Raw genomic sequence first — 17,914 nt, forward strand, 5'->3', positions numbered from 1 at the left:
TTAAGCTGGATATCCACATCCAAAAGAATGGAATTGAACCATGTCTTACATCATACACAAAAATTCACTCAAAATTGATTAAGGATTTGAACATAAGATCTGAAACTATACAATTCTTAGAAGAAAACTTAGTAATGAAGCTTCCTGACATTAGATTTGGCAATGATTCCTTAGATATAACACCAAAAGCACAGGTAAGAAAAGAAAAAATAGACATGGTTTTATAAAACAAAGAAAATAATCAACAGAGTGAAAAGGCAACTTAGGGAACAGGGAAAATATCTGCAAACTTTATACCTGAAAAAAGATTAATATCTATAACATATAAAAAACTCAAAAACTCAATGGCAAATAAAAACCAAATTTTAAAATGGGAATTGAATAGACATATCTCCAAAGAAGACATCCAAATAGCCAAGTGGTTTATGACAAAACACTCAACACCACTAATCATCAGAGAAATGCAAATCAAAATCACCAGGAGATATCACCTCACACCTTTGAGAATGGCTACTGTTTAAAAGAGAAAAGATAAGTGCTAGTGAGCTCAGGGAAAGTTGGAACCCTTGCACCCTACTGGTGGGAATGTAAATTGCAGAAAAGAGAGAGATTTCTCAAAAAGTTAAAAACTACCATATGACCCAGCGATCCCACTTGTGGATATATATCCAAAAGTACTGAAATCAGGATCTTGAGAAGATACCTGCATGCTCATGTTTATCATAGCATTATTCACAACAGCCAGAATATAGAAACCACACAATTGTCCATCAACAGATGAACAGATAAAGAAATGTGATACTGCAGGAAGATGTTGAATGTTCCCAACACAAAGAAATGACAAATGTTTCATATGATGAATATGCTAATTACCCTGATCTGATTACAACACATTATACTGCATTGAAATGTCACTATGTATCCCATAAGTATGTATAATTATTATATGCCAATTAAAATAAAAATTTTAAAAAGAGAATGGTATATACATATACCAAAGTATACTCAGCCTTAAAAAAGAAGAAAATTCTACCATGTGAAACAACACGGATAGGCCTGAAATTCATTATATTAAGTTAAATATGTCAGTCAGAAAAGGACAAATACTACATGATTACCAGGAAATGGAGGTGGGTATGGGCAACTGTTGTTCTATAGATATGAAGTTACAGTTAAACAAAATGAGTAAGTTCCAGGGACCTGCTGAACATAGTGCCTATAGTTAACAATAAGACACTGTACACTTAAAAATTTAAGAAGATATATCTGGGCCAGGCACAGATATACACTTGTATTACCACCCCCATTTCCTGGTAATCATGTAGTATTTGTCCTTCTCTGACTGACTTATTTAACTTAATATAATGAATTTCAGGTCTATCCATGTTGTTTCACATGGTAGAATTTTCTTCCTTTTTTAAGGCTCACGCCTATAATCCCAACGCTTTGGAAGGCTTCAGTGGGTGGATCACTTGAGGCTAGGAGTTTGAGACCAGACTGGGCAACCTAGCAAGACCCCATCTCTATAAAATAAAAAAATTAGCCAGGTGTGGTAGTACACACATGCAGTTACTTGGGAAGGTAAGGCAGGGAGATCCCTTGACCCCAGGAGTTCGAGGCTGCAGTGAGCTGTGATCGCACCACTGCATTCCAACCTGGGCAACAGCAAGACACTGTCTCAGAAAACAAATAAACTTTAAAAAGAGGGTAAATCTCACATTAAGTGCTCTTACCCCCATCACTCTCCCCGCCCAACACATAAAGGACACAGGAAAATTTTTGGAGGTGATGGATATGTTTATTATCTTGACTGTGGTGGTGGTAATACAAGCATATATATATATATGTCTAAACTCATCAAATTGTATACATTAATTATGTTCAGGTTTTTGTATACAAATTATACCTCAATAAGGCTAGCGGAAAAACAAAAGCAAGAAAGCTATGGCCCGAGTATAAACAAAAACATTTCCAATACCTTCTGAAAGGTTTTTTAAGTTCCACAGAAAATCAAAAAGAGAAATAAAGCAAGGAAGTATAACTGTTCATGTCAACCATGTTTCTGACCTTCCCAGAGCTGTTTTACTCCCAGAGCCCTAGCCCCATTAGGGCTGAGCTATGTCCACTACAGCAACAACCTCAGCGGCATCTGCCTTGCCTCTTCCTTTCCCTCTAGCATCACTTCCCATGTTAGAGGGAGTGGGACTTGCAGACACTTTCCCAGCAAGAGCCAAGCAGGAGATGGAAAACACATCAACCATCTGACACTCTCACTTGGCCCCTACTTCTGATCCATGAGGTACCCTCTGAGAAGAGAGGTAATGAATGTGCTGAGGCAGCTCAACCTGCAGGTGAGACTCAACTTCTTTAAACGCAATGGCCAGTTCATCCTCATTATAGACCCAACAGTAAATCTCTCAAATAATGTCATTACTGTGATCTCCACATAAGGCGTCATATACTGAGGTCTCTTGTGAAAAGCAAGCAACCTCTGAAGCCCCTCATTGAGTACACTAGTCTCAGAGTCACCCTTGTCCTCACTTTCCTCCCAGCAGCCACCACAGCTGCCACTGGAGGAGCACGCCCCTTTTGGCAGAATAGTCAAATTCCATAAATGCCACCCTTTCTTCTCATTCCCCTCCAAAAGCAGGGGCAGTCCCATAATGGATAGAATATTTCATTCACTCTCTGTCTGAAGAACAATTTTTCCCATAGAAAAGCTGGGTACTTGAATTCTCAACCAGATCAGGGGCCTATTCATAACAATCTCAAATGACTAATGACAAGGCTGTTATCTGTCTCATAATAGCTCACAAATTTTTTGAATCAGATAATCATCTATGTCATAAATGCAACCCTTCATTTCCTGAGAGCACTTCTGATGTCACCCATTGCACCACAATGTATATACATAGCTGCTATCAATAGAAGTGTATTAAATAATCCAAATTATAATTACCACATACTAAGTGCCAACACTTTGGTGACAAAGGAAAAGAATGTTAAACAATGGTTGTCCTATGGGCAAATAATCTAAATCTACTTGGAAACTGTATGTATTTGGCTCCTTGTTGACTCTTTTATCCTGTCATCTATAAATACTGCATAGAGCTGGGACTTTAAGCCCTGGGAGTGAACCAGTTCTAGGCAAGATCAGAAACTGGTAGTTTCTGCAAAGAACAGTGATAGTTCTCTCTTTTATAAAGAAGGTTTCGTTTCTTTGGCTGGCCCTCAGAATGCAGAGATGTCTTTCGGAAGACTCAGGCTGCTTCCGTTAAGCTAGGGGTAACTTGCTTGGGCTAGAGCTTAAAAGTGCACTGTGGCAGAGGCAGCAACTGTGATGATCAACAGGGATGACATAGCTCAGGAAAACTCAACCTGGGTGTTGGTCAGTTAATTTGTCATCTTCTGCAGATTTCCCTTCTAGCAATAAAATCTCTTGGTCTAGGCCGGGCATGGTGGCTCATGCCTGTAATCCCAGCACTTTGGGTGGTCGAGGTGTGTGAATCACGAGGTCAGAAGATCAAGACCATCCTGGCCAACATGGTAAAACCCAGTCTCTAGTAAAAATACAAAAGAATTAGCTGGGCGTGGTGGTGTACGTCTATAGTTCCAGCTACTTGGGAGGCTGAAGCAGGAGAATTGCTTGAACCCAGGAGGCAGAGATTGCAGTGAGCTGAGATCGCACCACTGCACTACAACCTGGGTGACAGTGCAAGACTGTCTAAAAAAAAAAAAACCCTGGTCTATGTCTTCTAAGTAATGGAAATAGATCCATACGGTTCATTTCACTACCACATACATTAGGAAACAAGAAGACAGATTTGGAGAGCATGCGGAAGACACAGAGCCAAGTATAGAGAAAGGGGGAAGTAGTTAATCAAACAAGAACAAAAAAAGGTCCCTTTCCTAACGTGCAAGAATTCATAAGTTATTTATATTTAGTCTTTTCAAGAAACCCAACAACCAACCAGGCATCTCTGCAGTGCCGTCCTTCCTCTTAATTTTAATGCAGCCTCAAAATAATACATAAAATTATCCTAGATTGTTTGTGGCTTTAATAACAAGAGAGAAAGGAACTTTCTATATTTAGGAAACCTCTGAATCTGATTTCCTCAAAGGTTCATGGAGTAATAACAGGCCAATGCTTTTAAGTGGAAAGCAATTTCTCTGTTTTGCACACAGCCCTGCACATCCAAGAGGAAGTATCTTGGGCAAGCTTCCACAGCAATCAGCATGAAAGCAGAGAGGCTTTCCTTTCCTTTCCCAGTGGTGAAGTTACAGCTATTAAAGGGCTGCTACTGCACAGAGCTGCAAAGCTTGTGAAGGGGACTTCTGTTATCTAATCAGTGCCAGGACCAGAAATTACCATCTTGGTTACTATGCAATGACTAAGGCATTCATCTGAGGGGCTGTGCTTCAGTGAGCTAGAGGGAAGGATGGATATTTGACAGAGGATACCTCCAACATTCAGAAAAGACAAGAAGCAACTGAGCTTATCACCACAAAAAGCAGATCATGAAATAATCCAAGGTCTAACTGACCTACAGTAAAAGAACCACTCTGCTTTCCTAAAACTGCTTAATTTTTGCAGAGACCTGCTATCAGAAAAGCTAACAATAGCGTTTTATCTATTCTCTGATGGTCTGAGCTTGAATGCTTTGTTGAAGTATTTACGAAGGATCAAAATCACAAAGACTGCCCACTCCCTTTGCTGTTTTTATGTCCAGTCTCTTTAGCCTGCAGGAATGTCCTTTGTGGGTGGTCAAGGACAAATGGCATTAAAGCCTATTAATTCAGTTTTTCATGTAAGAAGACTTAATGTGTCAGCTGCATTTTAATCTAAGGATTATATGCTTACCCTTGGAAAATTCCTTTCAGAAACATCAATAAGGATTTTTTTCTACAATTCTCATTTTTTATCACAAGGCCCAATTATCATTTATAGATTTATTGGTATTTTAGCACCTGAAATAATAGCTCTTAGTGAGAAAAAAAAAAAGGCAGCTGCTGCAGAGTTAACAAGAAAGCCATGATCTCTGCTGAGACCATCTAAATATATACCATGCCTTAAAAAATAAAAGAACACCAAGCTAATGCTCACCACCACAGATATGTGCCTGAGCAAATACCAAGGCTGCAAATTTTGACCTGGATTTTTTTTTTAAGACTTCTATATTGACTTTCAGTTAAAGACAGTGGATGAACACACATTCAGCTCCTCTCCCTCCTAAAACCCCAATACAACAAGATTATTTCTTTTTAAGTGCCTAAATCTACAAGGACAAAGATAATAGGGGCAAAGATTAAAAGATTAAGCTTTTTAAAGCTGGAAATCCAATAGATGATAGCAACTAAACTAGGCCCAAAGAAGCCAAATCTTCCGATTTGTGAAGCTCCATTCTTAATCATGAATGGACATTCAAAGATCATTAAAAAAAAATCTAACATGAAAGAAACAGAGGAAAAAAGCAACTTGAAAGAAATAAAAATTATGCAAAAAAAGGTTTAAAAATAATCATTAACTCCTAAGAGAACTAAGAGAACACACTGTCATGAAATAGTAGGATTCTATACATCAAAATCAATCAGAAAACTTTTAAAAACTGTCAAAAAAGTTTAAAAACTATGATAACAAACATGAAAAATTGAATAGGAGGGTTATAAGGTAAACATAGGAAATATCTTAAGAACACAGCTGAAAAGCAGATGTGTGAAAGCAGAAGAAAAGGTAAGGCAGTCATAGGACAGTAAGTCAACATATAATGGAATTCCAAAAAGAAAGAACAGAGAAAACAGGGGGAAAATTCAATAATGACACACTTGACATTCACAGAAATATAACAACTCAAAAGTCTTACCTCCCATGTGCAATTTGCTAAGATGCTTCCAGAAAATGTGCTCCACTCAAATATGGGAGAAAACCAAGAAAGACGGGAAAATGGGATGAGGAAAATTGGGAATCCAATACATAAGCAAGATACAAGACATTCCCAGAAAGGTATTGAAGAGAGAATCCCAAGATGTGGTACACAACACAACAGGCCTAGAAAGCAAGTAGTATGGACTAGAGCAAAGTATAAGACTCCGCGTAATATTTCTCCAAGATGTAATTGATAAGATGGCTGATATGGCTTAAAGTATTAAGAAGAAATTCACATGGAAGACAGTTTGTGTTTAAAGTAGTGGTTTAACCACTAGAAAAACTTTTAAAAATACAATTACTAAATCCAAGGAAAACACAATTTGTGTGTGTGAAGAAATTTTAAAGTAACTGAACTATACTATATTACACAACACATTGTGAATCCTGTTTACACACTATAAACACCAGATAAGAAATGGGGAAGGAGGAAGAGAAACAAGCATAACAGGAACTTAAGTCTTTCCTAGGAGGTCTTGTAGAACTACGGAATCCTTTAAAAAACAAAGGTGTATGACTGCAACAAAAACAAAACCTGAAATTTAAAAACAGACAATGATTACAATCTACATCTAATATTTCTTTTCTTTTCTTTTTTTTTTTTTTTTTTTGAGACAGAGTCTCACTCCAGGCGCCAGGCTGGAGTGCGGTGGCACGACCTCGGCTCACTGCAATCTCTGCCTCCCGGGTTCAAGCAATTGTCCTGCCTCAGCCTCCTGAGTAGCTGGGACTACAGGCCTGCGCTACCATGCCCAGCTAATTTTTTTTGTATTTTTAGTAGAGATGGGGCTTCATCATGTTGGCCAGGATGGTCTCGATCTCTTGACCTCATGATGCGCCTGCCTCGGCCTCCCAAAGTGCTGGGATTACAGAATATTTCTTTATTATACCACCTGACAACTTACAAATTACTTTCACAAGTGTCTAAAGATTTCGCATTTACCAAAGCTCTACAAGTTAAAGTCCCCCCTAGCTTCCCAATCCCCACTTACAGAGACAAGGGAATCACCTCAAGGAAATTAAGTAACTTGATCAAAGTGACAGAACAACAAGGTGGTAGACGAAGGACTAGAAAGAGCAGGTTACGCACAAGTCTGCAGGATTTACAATATGGTTGATATTAATGATGTGACTATAGGGAGATGAGCCAAATCGAGTTTTGGAGTTCAGCGGCTCTCAGACTTCAGCATGCCTAAGAATCACTTGGAGTTCCACCTACATAAAGTATGTGAAGTAGTCAAATTCATGAAAACAAAAAGTAGAATGGTTCCTACCAGGGGTTATGGAAGAGAAAGAAGGAGAGTTGTTTAATGAGTTTTAATGGGTATGGAGTTTCAGATTTGCAAGGTGAAAAAGTTCTGAAGATCCGCGGCACAACAGTGTGAACATGCTTAACACCACTGAAATGTACACTTGAAAAGAGTTAAGAAGGCTAATGTTATGTTGTGTGTTTTTACCACAATTTTTTTTTTTAAAGAATCACCTGGAAGACTTGTTAAAATACACCAATCACTTCATCCCACCCCCAGAGTTTCAATTCAGTAGGTGTGGGTGGAGCCTGAGAATTTCCTCTTCTAATAAGTTACCTGATACTGCCATACCAGGGACCAAATTTTAAGAGCCATTGCTCTAATTCAAAAACATTCTCAGTCCTGAATGCACAGCAACTTCCCCTGAGACCCCAAACCAAGTAAATAAGAATGTAAGGAGTGGAAAGTTATGAAACTGCAGATGCCATGCTTTTAAAATCCCTCTTGGTGATTCTAATGTGCAGCCAATGGTAGAGACCGTGGCCTGGACACTGACCACACCAGTCAGCAGTACAGTGTCTGTGATGCTAAGAGCAGACCTGTGCCACTCAGCCATATCCTGAGGCCACAGGTTATAGCTCAGTTTCCTCATCTATAAAATAATGATCACAGAGGTGTGGAGAATATACAATAGGATCATCAACAAAAGAACTCAGAGTGGTGCCTATCACATAATGAATAATGTCATTGCTTTTGTTGCTGACATTATAGAAAATAATGTTGACCTTGTTTTCTCAGATGTAAGATGGGGTCAGGTTAAAAGCAATGAGGAAACTATTAATATTCAATCCCTGACTACACAGCAAGGCAAAAGACTCCCAAGGAGCTAAGAACAGAATAAGTGGGATTATATCTAAGAACCTATTATGATTTCCACAAGTATTTGGCAAACTTAGGATCATTTCTCCAGAATTAGTAGCTAATCCCTTTACTCTCTGAATAGGTGTTGTTGTTTGGAATATGAACGTCATTGTAAGGCCAGGTGTGGGAATCAATACTCAGGCACCACATCCTCCATCTAAAGAAATAACAAAAACAATGAGATGTCTCCAGACAGAAGGTTATGTAGGACTCACAGGTGAACTTCTTGAAGACATCTACATGGTAAACAATTTCTTGTCAAAAGAAATTGAAAAAAAGACAAAGCCATGAGCCATCTATGAAAATCTTTAGATTCCCACATCCCAGGCACAGTGGCTGTCAGTGAGGAAACAGCAACTACAGGGCAGAACCTGTCCTGCAGTGAAGCAGCAGCCCTGGCCCTCCAGCAAGGTTTGTGAATGCTAAATGGCAAGCACCATTTTTCCTCAAAAGCACTGTACAGAGCACCAAAATTGTGTTTTCTGCTGTGTTTTTCCTTGCTTCATAGCTACACAGCTTGGGAGTGTATCAGAGATTACCCACAAATACTTTAAGCTTTCAGTGTCCTCAGTCCACAGTAAATAATACAAAGAAATCACTGTTGTTCTCAGAGACCAACAAGACCCTCCCTGGATGGCTGGGCCATAACAACATCTGAGTCCCGAGAAAAAGTCTCCTTCATTAAGTCATTTGAATAATTTCCCACAAAACATTCTCAACAATTATGGGAAAATATTAGTAATGAAGCAAATGGCATCTATTTGTAGACAGAACTGGCTAGCAGTCATGAGAGCAGCACTCTGCAGTGGTCCAAACCTCTCAGAGTCAGTAATTCTGTCCTCACACTACATTGGCAGGTTCAAATCACCTCCTAACCACAAAGAACTTTGTCTCCTCTGAAGCTCAGAATATTGGATCAGATTAAACCATCAGCAAACATTTCCCAAATGAGTCCCCACTCTGGATATGGCTGATTGTCCCAAGCATGCGCCCAGAAGAATGAAAAAATGTCCTCTTAGAAATGTTCCCTTAAATGTTTTGGGGGGCACTCTTCCTGTGGGAAGCTAAAGACCAGCATTCAAGTGGAATATACGGAAACACTGCCTTTCCTGTACACACAGGTACTTCTATAATGCAGGCCTATTTTCTAGTGTTTCTTTTCCCCCTCTCTGCTTCCTTGATTTATTACTACCCCAAATGTCCCACAATCGTAACACAGAGGCAAGTGTGGGGACAGGAAAGAAGTCAGGTCCTAACCAGTGCTGACCCTTACAAGTCATGTGAATCTGAACTTCCTTGTCTGAAAAATGAAGAGGACACTTGCACCTCTGCCATCAGGACTGTTTTAAAGGTTAACAGTAATAACTAGGGATAGAGAGGCCAGCATGCATGAGGCACTGCTCTAAGTACCCTGCGAATGTCCATTAATTTGGTTCTTCTCAGAACCCTTTTAGGTAAATACCTTTATCCCCGTTGCACATTTGAGAAAACTGAGATACAAAGAGGGTAATTAGTCAAAAGCTCATGCAAGCTAATAATGGAACCTAGTCTAGCCCTAGAATCCATGTTCTTAATCACTTCTTTATCCTGCCTCCCCATACATCCTAAAGGTGAAACAAGAATATACCTGAAAATGCTTTTCAAACTATTAAAAGATACATTAATACTACTATTATAACAGTGTACCTCCCAGCACCCCCACCTAACTTGGTAACTGCCCTGATTCACTTCTGGAGAGAACCATTCCCAGCTGTCATCAATTTATGTTTCATCTTCAGCAGAAGATGTGCTGACCTTAGGCCCTGGGGTGAAACACATGATCTGGCTATCCAATCAGAACACGCCAATATCCCTGGCCACAGCCACTGGTCAAGCACAAGGCACATGACTCATCATGATCAGGAAGGCTGTTTGTAATTAGGCAAACCTGAAGCTGCTGGAAGTCTCCATTCAGAGCCCAAAAACATGTAGCCAAGATGAATCCTCATGACATCATTTTGATCCTCAGTCTAGCCCCTCCTGAAGGCAGATCCAGTCCTTAGATTTGCAATTACTTAAGCCCATAAATTTTTTCACTCAAGATAGATTGAGCATTGGGTTTTCTGTCACTGGCAACCAAGGCACTCTGGTCTATCAAGGTATATTTACCTACACTTCAGTATTTTCCCTTCTCTAAAAATAAAACTTGAGGACTAATAAAGTACATTTTAATTGGTTAGTCTTGACAAAGCAACACTTCTGAAGCTGGACTTCCTGACAAGGTAACGCCACATTATGCAGAACAGACTTCATTTTTTCCAATACCACAGAAGGGATTTGGCCAATCATAAAATTTGTTTCAGAAAATTTTATTTTTAAGCAAAAGAACTAAGCCTACAGTTTCCAGCTCTGTAAGAAAACAACTGTGATATTTATTTTCTCAGCCTTCTCAATTCTCATTTTTCCTCTAAACAACTATCCATACACATTACTAAAAAGAATAGGATTGAATTTTGTTTTTTTAGACAGAGTCTCACACTGTTGCCTGAGCTGGGGTGCAATGGCTTGATCTTGGCTCATTGCAACCTCCGCCTCCCAGGTTCAAGTGATGCTCCCGCCTTAGCCTCCCAAGTAGCTGGAATTACAGGTGCCCACCACCACATCTGGCTAATTTTTTGTATTTTTAGTAGAGATGGGGTTTCACTATTTTGGCCAGGCTGATCTCGAACTCCTGACCTTGTGATCCTACCTCCTCGGCCTCCCAAAGTGCTGTGATTACAGGCATGAGCCACCGCATCAGCTGGACTGAATTCTTTAAAACATTTTAAACACAAAAAGTAGAAGACATCAATGAATATAAATTATTTCTTCCTCCTAAAGAAGATTGGCTGGGCACTGTGACTTACACCTGTAATCCCAGAACTTTGGGAGGCCAAGGTAGGCAGATCACGAGTTCAGGAGTTCAAGATCAGTCTGGCCAACATAGTTTCACTAAAAATACAAAAAAATAGCCATTTCTAATAAAAATACAAAAAATTAGCCACATGTGGTTGCAGGTACCTGTAATCTCAGCTACTCGGAGGCTGAGGCAGGAGAATTGCTTGAACCCGGGAGATGGAGGTTGCAGTGAGCAGAGGTTGTGCCACTGCACTCTAGCCTGGACGACAGTGCGAAAAAAAAAAAAAAAAATCAACGATCAACTATACTTAACTTTATTAATGCTGGCAACAAAACAACCCAGTTTGGAGTTTTCATTACATTCATTAAGCTGTTCATTGTATCAGTTAACATTCCTTCCCTGAGGTTTCTTCAGGAGCCTAAGATTTCAGAGGAAAGGACTGGGGGTCACCCAAGTCACTGCCTCAAAAGGTGACAAATAGCATTCCGTTTGATGTCTGATGTCTCCCAAATTGACGTGTTAAGTATGACCAGGGCTTCCTGCATTTCACATCTTTGAATTACTGCATGTAGCTAAATAACTGCAACTACAACACCAAAACAGATACCCACTTCCTAAAAGACCTCTCAGGCAGAAAGAAGGCAATGATGCAGGCATCATGGTTTAAGATGGCTCACTGACATGGTTTGATTTGCTTCCTTTACTTTGGTCTGAGGACAGTCTAGGGGTGGTGAAAGAGCAGTCACTCACAGCCCCAGTGTCCACCCATAATATATATACAACCACATGTGAAAATGCTGTACAGGTTTAAAAGATGTTAAAAACAAGTTTCAAATTCCTTAATGTAAAAAAATACTTCTATATTTTCTGTGTTTATTACATTGCCCCAATATCTTCCTATTAAGAAAAAAACAAACTTTTATGACTTTGATAAGCAAACAGATAAGCACACAGAGATAGATTAATTTGTTATGCAGCATTCCAAACTTTATTATCTTGGTTGGCTATTGTTTCTATTGAGGTTTATTATTAAAGTAGCACAAGACTGGTGTTCTGCTTGGTTTGCTTTGGTAAGCACTTCAAAACTCGTCAGCCCTTCTCCAGACATGGCTGCCTTCAAACAATCTGACATTAACACATGTAAACAATTAAGACCTTTAAGACTACAGTAATTGTGCAAAAATCACATTATATACTCCTCATAACTGAAGCAAAAATCAAACTATGTAGAGTATTTATCAAATTTATAGAGTTAATAAAGATAGCTGATATAATAGTTTTAAATTGAGAATTTTTAGTTCTATTTCCATATTCCATATTCCATATTCTAAAAGCAGCCATGCTGAGAATAAGCCCCATGTGGTTGGTGCACAAAGAAATGCGCTACCTGCATAACGAGAAAAGCTGATGGGGGATGCCCCTATACCACGATGTCATATTTTTGATTTAGAGAAAGCACAATCATAGAATGGAAATTCAAATTCATAGGAGACTCTTTTACTATACTTGATTTTAGCCAAAAGGACAAGAAGTGATATAGGAGCCTCTTTTTTTTTTTTTGAGATGCAGTTTCGCCCTTGTTACCCAGGCTGGAGTGCAATGGCGCAATCTTGGCTCACCGCAACCTCCGCCTCATGGGTTCAGGCAATTCTCCTGCCTCAGCCTCCTGAGTAGCTGGGATTACAGGCACGTGCCACCATGCCCAGCTGATTTTTTTGTATTTTTAGTAGAGACGGGGTTTCACCATGTTGACCAGGATGGTCTCCATCTCTTGACCACGTGATCCACCCACCTCGGCCTCCCAAAGTGCTGGGATTACAGGCTTGAGCCACCGCGCCAGGCCTATAGGAGCTTCTTTTAAACTCCTTAAGACAAAGAACCATATCTGATTATCACCATTATATACCTGAAATACAATAGGCACTCTGTCAATAAATGTTGGATGAATACATGAATGAGAACATTAACACAAAATTTAATGGGCTCAGGTTATTACATGACTAGGTTACGATTACTATGTCCTCGCTTTTATAAAGTAAAGCAGGAGCTGGGAAACTTTTTTGTAAAGGCTAGTGGTAAATATTTTAGGCTTTGTAGGCCATATGGTCACTGCTGCAACTACTCAACCCTGGTCTCTTTTGCAACTATTCAACTCTGCAGTTACAGCAAAATATGTAAACAAATGAGCATAATTTGCAAATAAAACTTTATTTACAAAAACAGAATTTGCCCATAAAAACACCCAAATCCCCTGAGGAGCACTTTCATACTATATAATGAAGACTCTACTCCCTAAAGGTTGGAAAGTGGTAGACTTGCTAAACTGAGGTGAACAGGTTTTGTTGGGTTGATATTTGGGCAGAGGATATACACTCGCTCTCCACCATGCCCATCACTCCTTATGAGCAACCCCATTCATTTGAGTCATGTTACCAGCCTGGCCAACCCATGTAAGCCTCTGAACTCTACAGTACAACTGGCTTCCAGGGATGTGGCCCATAGCCATACTGTGAATTGATAACTATACTACAGGCTCCTCAAGGGCAAGCCCACAATGTTCAACTCTTTGCCTCTTACCTAACGCTTAATATCAACATCTAATGAACTTTAAATATTCATCAGTTGCCTGTTGTTTGATATGTTCTGCACAGTCTCCTTGGAGTAGCTGTAGAGAGAGTAATAACAAAGAAGAGGACATAGAAAGCATGTGACGGTAGGGAACAACGTGAGAAAGGACATGATGAGTCTCAGGAAGAGCAGCAGGAATCAGTACAGGACTGATGAAACCACACCCAATTCTCCCAAGCGTGTCTCAATCTTCTCGCTGCTGTCTGGATTCCTCCCTCATATCACAGCAGAAGCTAGGCACAAGCTGGTACTACCTTCCTATAACCATTATGAGGAGAAAACCCTATTTAATTTCCATTTCCTCTGGAGGGTGCCCCAGATGGGTAACCCCAAACAATTACCCAAATCTAGTAAAATAAATAAACTGTTATGTTCTCCCACAATGAAATGCTCCATAGCAATGAATATGAGCAATCAATAACTAAACTATATGCAAAAATATGCAGGAATCTATTATATTGTTGAATGAGAGATACCAGACACAAAAGAGTACAATCTGCATTATATATTACACACACATACACACATACATACAAACACACACACACACACACAAAGAAAAGACACATGCAAAACTAATTTATGCTGCTAGAAGTCAAGAGAGTAGTCATCCATGTCATCCACAGAGCAGGGTACAGTTAGCCCATGAACAACACTGGTTTGAACTGCAAGGGGCGGCTTAAAGGCAGATTTTTTTCAATAAACACATTAGAAAAATTTTTGGAGATATGCAACAATTTGAAAAAACTCACAGATAAACCACATAGCCTAGAAATAGCAAAAAAAAAAAAAAAAAAAGAGGAAATGCGAGGTATGTTGTGAATGCTTAAAATATATGTCATTATATGTCATTATTCACTAAGTCAGTAAGGCTTCCAGTCAACAGGAGGCTATCAGTAGGTACATTTTGAGGGAAACAAAATTATACTTGGATTTTCAACTGCACCCCTAACTCCCAAATTATTTAAGAGTCAACTGTAGTATCTAAAAGGAAACAGGAGACTGTGTTAGTCATGTTCTATTTCTTAATTTGGGTGCTGGTTACATGGATGTGTTCAATCTGTGAAATTATATCGAACTATACACTTATATCTATTTTCTGCATGTATCTTCTACTTTCAGTAGAAAGTTTTTAATAATTACCCCTCATCTCAGTGGTCTAGGGTCAGAAAGGGCTCCATATGTCTTCCCTTCATTCATCCCTCAAAGCCCCCTTTACCTCATGTGGAGCCCCATTCGATCCTCATCTTTTCAAAGCATAACCATAAAGAAGCCAAAGAATAAAAAAGAAAACTCAATTATTCTGAGCTACCCATGATTCCAGACCCAACTACTTCTGAATGTCAGTATCTTTTGAAGAACCTTTACTGACATCACTGACCTTTTGTTCTAAATCAGAAATGAGAGTATAAGAAGCCAATGCTGCCCTAAATGGCTCACTTAAATAGACTTCCTTTAAAATATGCTCTAAACGGGCAACCTTATAGATGCAAATGTCTGTAAAGCAATGCTTAGATACACAGGGACCAGTTGAGGAAGATACAATAAATAAATAGTAACTGAGAATGGAGAGCAGAAAATAAACAGTAACCGAGAATGGAAAGCAGACCAGTCAACAGCCATCTTGCAAGAACCACAGATAACTGATTGTGTAATTGGCTATAATGTATAATGATCTACAACTGTAATCATAGCTGACATATCTCTAAGATTTTAAGTAAAGTTTCAATACAGGTGGTCAAATGATGAGGCTGGGAATCATTTTTAATCTCTCCAATGTGATTTTAATATATTAACCTCTATCTCACAGTACCACATATTCTTCCCACATTCTCCTACAAGTTTAGGTTTAAAAAATCAACTAAGACCTTTGATTACATTAGAGCACAGAGACTGGTCTACATTTATTTATTTATTTATTTATTTATTTATTTTTGAGACAGGGTCTCACTCTGTCACCCAGACTGGAGTGTGGAGGTGTGATCTCAGGTGGCCGCAACCTCCACCTCCCAGGCTCAAGCAATTCTCCTGCCTCAGCCTCCTGAGTAGCTGGGATTACAGGCATGTGCCACTACTGCTCAGGTAATTTTTGTATTTTTAGTAGAGATGGGGTTTCACCATGTTGGCCAGGCTGGTGTTGAACTCTGAACCTCAAATGATCCACCTGCCTCGGCCTCCCAAAGTGCTGGGCTTAAAAGCATGAGCATCATGCCCAGCCCTGGTCTACTTGTGAATCCCAATCAGAGAAAAGGTGAGGCTGGTGATCAGATACACTGACCTAACCGTGAAACATCAGCCACGGCAGGGACAGGTAGATTACAGGAAATGAAGAAAGCACAGTAATTTCTCTCAGGGCATATGTATAGTACAAGTTCCATTCCCTTATATTCAGATGTTACTCATATCAAATTCATATTACTTATCTGTTCATTAAATAAATCACTCTGTGTGTGTAGACATATATATGTGTGTGTATACGTGTGTGTGTGTATATATATGTGTGTGTGAGTGTATGGGTGTGTATGTATACACACACACATACACACACACACACACAGAGAGAGAAAGAGAGAAAAACTGGGACTCACTCTGTCACCCAGCCTGGAGTATAGTGGCATAATCATAGCTCACTGCAGCCTCCAACTCCCAGGCTCAAGTGATCCTCCCACTTCAAGCTCCCAAGTAGCTAGGGCTACAGGCATGTGCCACCATGACTGGCTAATTTACTATTTTTTGTAGAGACACGGTCTTGCTATTAAAAATGGTTTCAGGTTTTTTAGAAGGGGGTTGTTTCTGAGACAGGGTCTTGTCTGTCACTTAGGTTGGAGTGCAGTGGCTCCATCACGGCTCACTGCAGCCTCGACTTCTTGGGCTTAAGCGATACTCCTACCTCAGCCTGCCAAATAACTGGGACCACAGGTGCACACCATGCCCAACTAATCTTTTTGCATTTTTTCTAGAGATGGGTCTCATCTTGGTCCCTAGGCTAATTTTGAACTCCTGGGTTCCAGAGATCCACTCGCCTCAGCCTCCCAAAGTGCTGGGATTATAGGTGTGAGCCACCATGCCTGACCTAAAAGTGTTTTTAATCTGACTTTATTTCTATCAACAATGAAGGGAGCATAACTTTAGTTACCTGTTATGCTTTAATACAGGTAATTTTAGTTATCTGTTACACTTTAGTACAAAACTATAAATTTAATTAAATGGTTCTGTGTCACAGTTCTAAAATGTCTTTCAGGGAGGATATTCTTATTTTTAAGAGCTGCATCCCAAGAATTTACAAAAAAAATGTCATGTCTGCAACTTACTGCCACATGTTTCATCTAAAAAATGTACAAACCTACACATATACCAAAAAATGTGGCAAAATGCTGTAACTGTTAAAGCTAAGTTGCAGATATGCAGGAACTCATTGTACATTCTCTTAACTCTCTTTAGTATGGTTGAAAATGTTTTACAATAAAAAGCTGCATAGAAATATTTACTAACCTTTCAAGTGATGACCGTCTTCTTTCTCCTGATCAAAGATGAATGACTAAATGCCCACAGGCCCATTCAGGGATCATACATGCCGTCTTCATGCTGCAAGAATAAGCAAAGCAACATGCATGTTATCACCAAGGATCTTTACTGTTAATATTATTTCAGTTGAGAACATGTTCTTAATATATAATAAACTTCTAAATTAAAATAATGCTACAATTTTTAAAAAGTGAGAAAAGAAAAACCCCATCACATACTGAATGTGAGAAACAACTATCAGCCGCACCCACTCTAGAAAATTTTGGAATAAAGGAATTCCTCTGAAAGTTTCTTTTTTGTTCTCCAATTTTATTGAAATATGATTAACAAATAAAAATTACACATATTTAAAGTGTACAATATGATGGTTTTATATATGTATACATTGTGAAATGACTGCTACAAACTAAAGAACATAACTATCATCTCACACAATTCTCTTTTCTTTGAGGGGTTTTCTGGTAAAAACCAGAAAACTTGCTGGACAAATTCTAAAAGAGCTGTACAGTGTAGTTACCATTTCTGTGTGTGCGGTAAGAACACATGAGGTCTACTTTCTTAGCAAATTCAGATATACATTATTATTCCCTATAGTCACCATGCTATACATTAGATCTTCATATTACAGCTGAAGGTTTGCCTCAGTTTCTGTTTAATCACAGCAATTTCAGGGCAGTGATATAGCCCAAACATCTGGAGCTTCAAGGACTTTAGCTTTACTCTGACCTTGGATTTCTAAGACCACACTTAGAAACTATCAATGTACTCACCTAGAACCACACAGGAATT

The 17,914-nt window shown here is 39.2% G+C and overlaps 1 protein-coding gene and 1 non-coding gene across 10 annotated transcripts in view; both read right to left on the reverse strand.

Moving 5' to 3' along the window:
* The window catches only part of SGMS1 (sphingomyelin synthase 1), a 313,773-nt gene that overhangs the window by 263,065 nt on the left and 32,794 nt on the right, over positions 1 to 17,914 (reverse strand). For all 9 annotated transcript variants that reach the window (XM_074382520.1, XM_074382524.1, XM_010333308.3 and 6 more), the window contains exon 2: positions 17,093 to 17,185. The gene's annotated coding sequence lies outside the window, so the exon portion shown is untranslated. The remainder of the gene's footprint in view (positions 1 to 17,092; positions 17,186 to 17,914) is intronic.
* On the reverse strand, positions 17,575 to 17,635 carry LOC120362568 (U7 small nuclear RNA). The gene has a single exon (XR_005578428.2). It is a non-coding gene; the product is annotated as a U7 small nuclear RNA (small nuclear RNA).

The sequence above is a fragment of the Saimiri boliviensis genome, chromosome 12, assembly GCF_048565385.1.
Source record: "Saimiri boliviensis isolate mSaiBol1 chromosome 12, mSaiBol1.pri, whole genome shotgun sequence".
NCBI classification, from domain to species: Eukaryota; Metazoa; Chordata; class Mammalia; order Primates; family Cebidae; genus Saimiri; species Saimiri boliviensis.